Raw genomic sequence first — 6,000 nt, 5'->3', positions numbered from 1 at the left:
AGCATCTATTTCTTTTTCATGTTGCATGTGTTATCCAGGTTGGCAATGGAAAACAGGCTTATTGAAGTTTCTCAGAAGACTACCTTGATCAAGGCATTGTCATATGAATGTAAGATTTCAGTCATTGTAGGATCAAAGAATGTGTATAATTGAACTTCTTAAGTGCTTCCTCTCAGGAATTACACATCACTTTCATTTACATTCCATTGGCCAAAACAAGTCCCACAGCAATGCATAATTTAGAGTGAATCTTTATGGAAGGAGAGAAGAACCAGAAATCTCTGGGAATAATAGTAGTATTTATCAGAGTTAACTTTTTTTTTTTTGATCGGCAAGTATTATGTTCACTCTCCTTCCCACTTGTAGAACTTACACATGATCACCTCAAAAAAGGAAATCCAAAAATCTATTCCAGTCATGGTATGAAGCTTAAAATCCAGATCTCTGAATAATGTGTATTAATATGTTCATCAGGTCATAAGGTGGCTTCCCTTGATCTGGAGAATAGTGAGCTAAAAGGAGCTAAAATGCACCACCTTCCTAACCAGATACACACACAATATGCAATGATAGAAAAAAACAACTCCCATTCAGAAAGAGGAGGAATGAGGGACTTTCTACAGACTCTGGCTCACAGCAATTCTAAAATTCCGATAGGAAGATATTATGAGGCTCCCTTCCCTGGGGGTATGGAATGTTCCCTGTTTATGCCCTGATTCTGTTCCTTGGGAAGAACTTCTTTGTTCACTGTTTTTCAAGTCACTAGCTACACCCTCTGGGAGAGTATTCCTTTTCCAATATATTTCTTGGCCACATCTGAAGTGGACACTGGGGAATATGCATTTCTGTTTTCTTAAATAATTTCCTGTCTATATATGGTTGGTTGCCCAAAGAGCATTTAAAGTCTAGAAGAGGAACAGACTCCTTAGAAACTCAGTAAGATTATCATCTTTAGTCAGCTCCTTGGGCCAGTAACCAGACCAATGGCATTTTTTAAGACATAGTTCCCAGAATGCTACATTATTTTGTTTTCTCTTCCATGCTCTTTTTCTCTCTCTCTTTTTGGTGTCAAGTGCTGTGAGACCTTGGAATCTAATAAAACTTTTTTTCCTAACTAAAAAGACTTATGAACTTGATACTCCTAATTTGCTACTGGCCCAGAGGTAATTTAATCAACTGAAAGGTTTTAATGGATTTTGATCTCACAAAGTATTTCTCAACCTTACCTTTCATAGTTTGGGAAGGAAAAGTAGTTTCTGAACTCATTTTATTCCCTTTTCTCTATGTTTTGGAAACTGGCTAGTCCTTTTCTGAGTTCATTTGTTTCTTACAATTTATTGCCAAACCGTCCAGTGGTAACCAAAACACACAACCAACATTTTGCTTTCCAATATAGTCCCCTAGAGCTGCAAGTGCATTGGGAACATGATCTACCTTTCATGTTATTATAGGTCTAAGCAAATGTTTCACCATGCTGTGGAGCACAAATCTCCATCTTTTCAATTTCCAGTACTTCTTCTCCCCACCGGCTATTGGATTCCTAAGGCCAGTAATACACATTTTAGGTTTTCATTAGGGAACTAGCATGCTTTAGGTGCAACTTTAATATTCATCATGATGATTAATTGGTGACAAATAACCCCAAAATTTCAATGGTTCAAAGCAACAGAAGCAAGGAGCAGTTGCTTTTCTATAGACCAGCAATTAACAACTAGAATTTGAAATTAAAGAAAAAATGTGTTTACAACAGCACCAAAAAGAAAAATGAAGCAATTATATGTCTACAATATACATGTGGGATATTTCAGGTTATTGATGAAAGAAACCAATAATATTGAGTAAATGGAAAAGAAAGATATTCCCGTGTCCATGAATTGGAAAATTCAACAAAGTTAAGATGTCAGTTCTTCCCAGTCTGATCTAAAGATTAAGCATAATCCCAATCAAAATCCCTACAAACTTTTTTGTAGGCATAAAAAAATATTCTTAAATTTATGTTGAAAGGCAAAAGGATTAGAAGAGCTTACACAGTTCTAAAATAGAAGAATAAAGTTGGAATACTCTGAAAACCAGATTTATTATAAAGCAACCAGAATCAAAACAGCCTGGTATTGACAAAAAATAGACACATTGACTAGTGGTAGAGAATAGAAAAGCCAAAAGTAGACCCATACAGATAGTTAACTGATTTTTGACAAAAATTCAAAGGCATTTCAGTGGAGATATGATGGTCTTTCCAACAAATAGTGTTGAAATAATTGGATGCTTTTATGCAAAAATATGAGCTTAGTCACTCAGTCATGCCCGACTCTTTGTGACCTCATGGATCATAGCCTCCCCCTAGGCTCCTCTGTCCATGGGATATTCCAGACAAGGACACTGGTGTGGTTTGCCTATTCCTTCTCCAGGGGATCTTCCTGACCCAGGGATAGAACCCAGGTCCCCTGGACTGCAGGCAGATTCTTTACCAACTGAGCTACCAGGGAAGCCCATAATGTAAAATACAATGCTATAAAACTTCTGGAAGAAAAAGTAGGAGAAAATCTGCATGACCTTTTTATTTGGTGATGAATTTTCAGATACAACACCAAAAATACTATTCATGGAAAAAAAAAAGCACTTAAAAATAAGTTCTTAAAACTAAAAACTTTTCTCTATGAAAGATACTGTTAAGGATGTAAAGAGACAAGCCACAGGCTGAGAGAAAATATTTGCAAATCACATATTCAATAAAAGACTTGAATCCAGAGTAGACAAAGAACTCAAAAAGCAACAAATTTGTTTCATACTTATGCTACATGTCAATGGGGATTGATAGGGGGTTTGCTAACCATGGTCACTCTTGGAATCAGACTGATGGAGCCTCTGCTGTTATATAAAGCAGAGATAAGTGACAAGTTTCCCCCTGTCAACTGAAAAGAATATGAAGAATCAGACAACTTTTAAGTGTTCTCACTAGTAATTGGAATGCCAGTCTTTCATGGATTAAAGAAAATAACATGACCTGAGATGTGCCCTCAGAAGAAAACTTCCAGGAAAAAAAAAAAAAAAACAACAACTGGAAATGTTGTTGAATGCTAGTAAATATTCCAAATTGAGTTACTGACATTCACACAGATAGTTGAGAGGTCATTTAGATGATATTTACTGAACACTGTGTAAGTAAAATTAGATATTTAATTGTATAAGGAACTAGTTACTTCCAATCTTTGCAGGAAATTGAAAGTCTAAAGCATTAAAACTTTCATTTTAAAGTGTTGGATTGTAATTTATTCTCTAGGTATACGTCTTAGCAAACTATAAAACCTTTAAGAAGACAGAGAAAGATGAAAGAAAACAAATAAGCCTTTTGAAAGTGAGCTTATACAGAAAGGGTCATTAGAAACGAAACAACTTCAGAGGAATGTCTAATAAAGCCATGTAAACCTTGGTGGTTTCCTCCAAGTTTGCTGAATTCTTTGGTTCAATTAGACCTCTCTAGTGAACTTAAAGACAATGCAAACATAAGACCACATGAGGGGCTTCCTGAATCAAAGGAAAACCATCATATTCAAACAAGTTATAGAAGTTCTTATGTTCAAAGAGCTTCATTTGAGAAATAAAAATTAAATACAATTCACTCATTTCCATAGATTTTTTAAAATAAAAAATTAATCTACTATCAAAAACCACTGTCATTTAAATAGGTCAGTACCTCTAAATATTTATGCAAGCTTTGTTGGTCTTACTTCTTTGAGATCTTTCCAAATTTCAGTTAAATTCAGTATAGAAGTAGATAATGAAAACTTTTCTCTTTCAACAAAGAGTATAAACCTATCATTGGAAGAAAATATATTCAGTTCAGTTCAGTTCAGTTCAGACCCTCAGTTGTGTCCAACTCTTTGCAACCCCATGAACCACAGCACGCCAGGTTTCCCTATCCATCATCAACTCCCGGAGTTTACCCAAACTCATGTCCATTGCATCGGTGATGCCATCCAGCCATCTCATCCTCTGTCATCCCCTTCTCCTCCAGCCCTCAATCTTTCCCAGCATCAGGGTCTTTTCAAATGAGTCAGCTCTTCTCATCAGGTGGCCAAAGTATTGGAGTTTCAGCTTCAATATCAGCCCTTCCAATGGACATCCAGGACTGATCTCTTTTAGGATGGACTGGTTGGATCTCCTTGCAGTCCAAGGGACTCTCAAGAGCCTTCTCCAACAACACAGTTCAAAAGCATCAATGCTTCAGCTATCAGCTTTCTTCACAGCCCAACTCTCATATCCATACATGACTATTGGAAAAACAATAGCCTTGACTAGACAGACCTTAGTTGACAAAATAATGTCTCTGCTTATTAATATGCTGTTTAGGTTGGTCGTAACTTTCCTTCAAAGGAGTAAGCGTCTTTTAATTTCATGGCTGCAATCACCATCGGCAGTGATTTTGGAGCCCTCCAAAATAAAGTCAGCCGCTGTCTCCACTGTTTCCCCATCTATTTGCCATGATGTGACAGGATTCGATGCCATGATCTTAGTTTTCTGAATGTTGAGCTTTAAGCCAACTTTTTCACTCTCCTCTTTCACTTTCATCAAGAGGCTTTTTAGTTCTTCTTCACTTTCTGCCATAAGGGTGGTGTCATCTGCATATCTGAGGTTATTGATATTTCTCCTGGCAATATTGATTCCAGCCTGTGCTTCTTCCAGCCCAGTATTTCTCATGATCTACTCTGTATATAAGTTAGATAAGCAGGGTGACAGTATACAGCCTTGACGGACTCCTTCTCCTATTTGGAACCAGTCTGTTGTTCCATGTCCAGTTCTAACTGTTGCTTCCTGACCTGTGTACAGGTTTCTCATGAGGCAGGTCAGGTGGTCTGGTATTTCCATCTCTTTCAGAATTTTCCACAGTTTGTTGTGATCCATACAGTCAAAGGCTTTGGCATAGTCAATAAAACAGAGTCCCTCTCCCACAGAGTCCAAAAGAGTGTTCTATACATCTGTGTCTCTTTTGCTGTCTCGCATACAAGGTTATCGTTACCATCTTTCTAAATTCCACATATATGCGTTAGTATACTGTACTGGTGTTTTTCTTTCTGGCTTACTTCACTCTGTATAATAAGCTCCAGTTTCATCCACCTCATTAGAAGTGATTCAAATGTATTCTTTTTAATGGCTGAGTAATACTCCATTGTGTATATGTACCACTGCTTTCTTATCCATTCATCTGCTGATGGACATCTAGGTTGCTTCCATGTCCTGGCTATTATAAACAGTGCTGCAATAAACATTGGGATACACGTGACTCTTTCAATTCTGGTTTCCTCAGTGTGTATGCCCAGCAGTGGGATTGCTGGGTCGTATGGCAGTTCTATTTCCAGTTTTTTAAGGAATCTCCACACTGTTCTCCATAGTGGCTGTACTTATTTGCATTCCCACCAACAGTGTAAGAGGGTTCCCTTTGCTCCACACCCTCTCCAGCATTTATTCCTTGTAGACTTTTGGATCGCAGCCATTCTGACTGACGTGAAATGGTACCTCATAGTGGTTTTGATTTGCATTTTTCTGATAATGAGTGATGTTGAGCATCTTTTCATGTGTTTGTTAGCCATCTGGAGAAGTGTCTATTTAGTTCTTTGGCCCACTTTTTGATTGGGTCGTTTGTTTTTCTGGAATTGAGCTGCAGGAGTTGCTTGTATATTTTTGAGATTAGTTCTTTGTCAGTTGTTTCATTTGCTATTATTTTCTCCCATTCTGAAGACTGTCCTTTCACCTTGCTTATAGTTTCCTTTGTTGTGCAGAAGCTTTTAATTTTAATTAGGTCCCAGTTGTTTATTTTTGCTTTTATTTCTAATATTCTGGGAGGTGGGTCATAGAAGATCCTGCTGTGATTTATGTCGGAGACTGTTTTGCCTATGTTCTTCTCTAGCAGTTTTATACTTTCTGGTCTTACGTTTAGATCTTTAATCCATTTTGAGTTTATTTTCGTGTATGGTGTTAGAAAATGTTCTAGTTTCATTCTTT

Source organism: Bos grunniens, chromosome 2 (genome assembly GCF_055505025.1).
Source record: "Bos grunniens cultivar Pamir isolate PY7600 chromosome 2, Bosgru_T2T1.0, whole genome shotgun sequence".
In the NCBI taxonomy this organism is placed as follows: domain Eukaryota; kingdom Metazoa; phylum Chordata; class Mammalia; order Artiodactyla; family Bovidae; genus Bos; species Bos grunniens.
Note: the sequence above shows the minus strand (reverse complement) of the source record.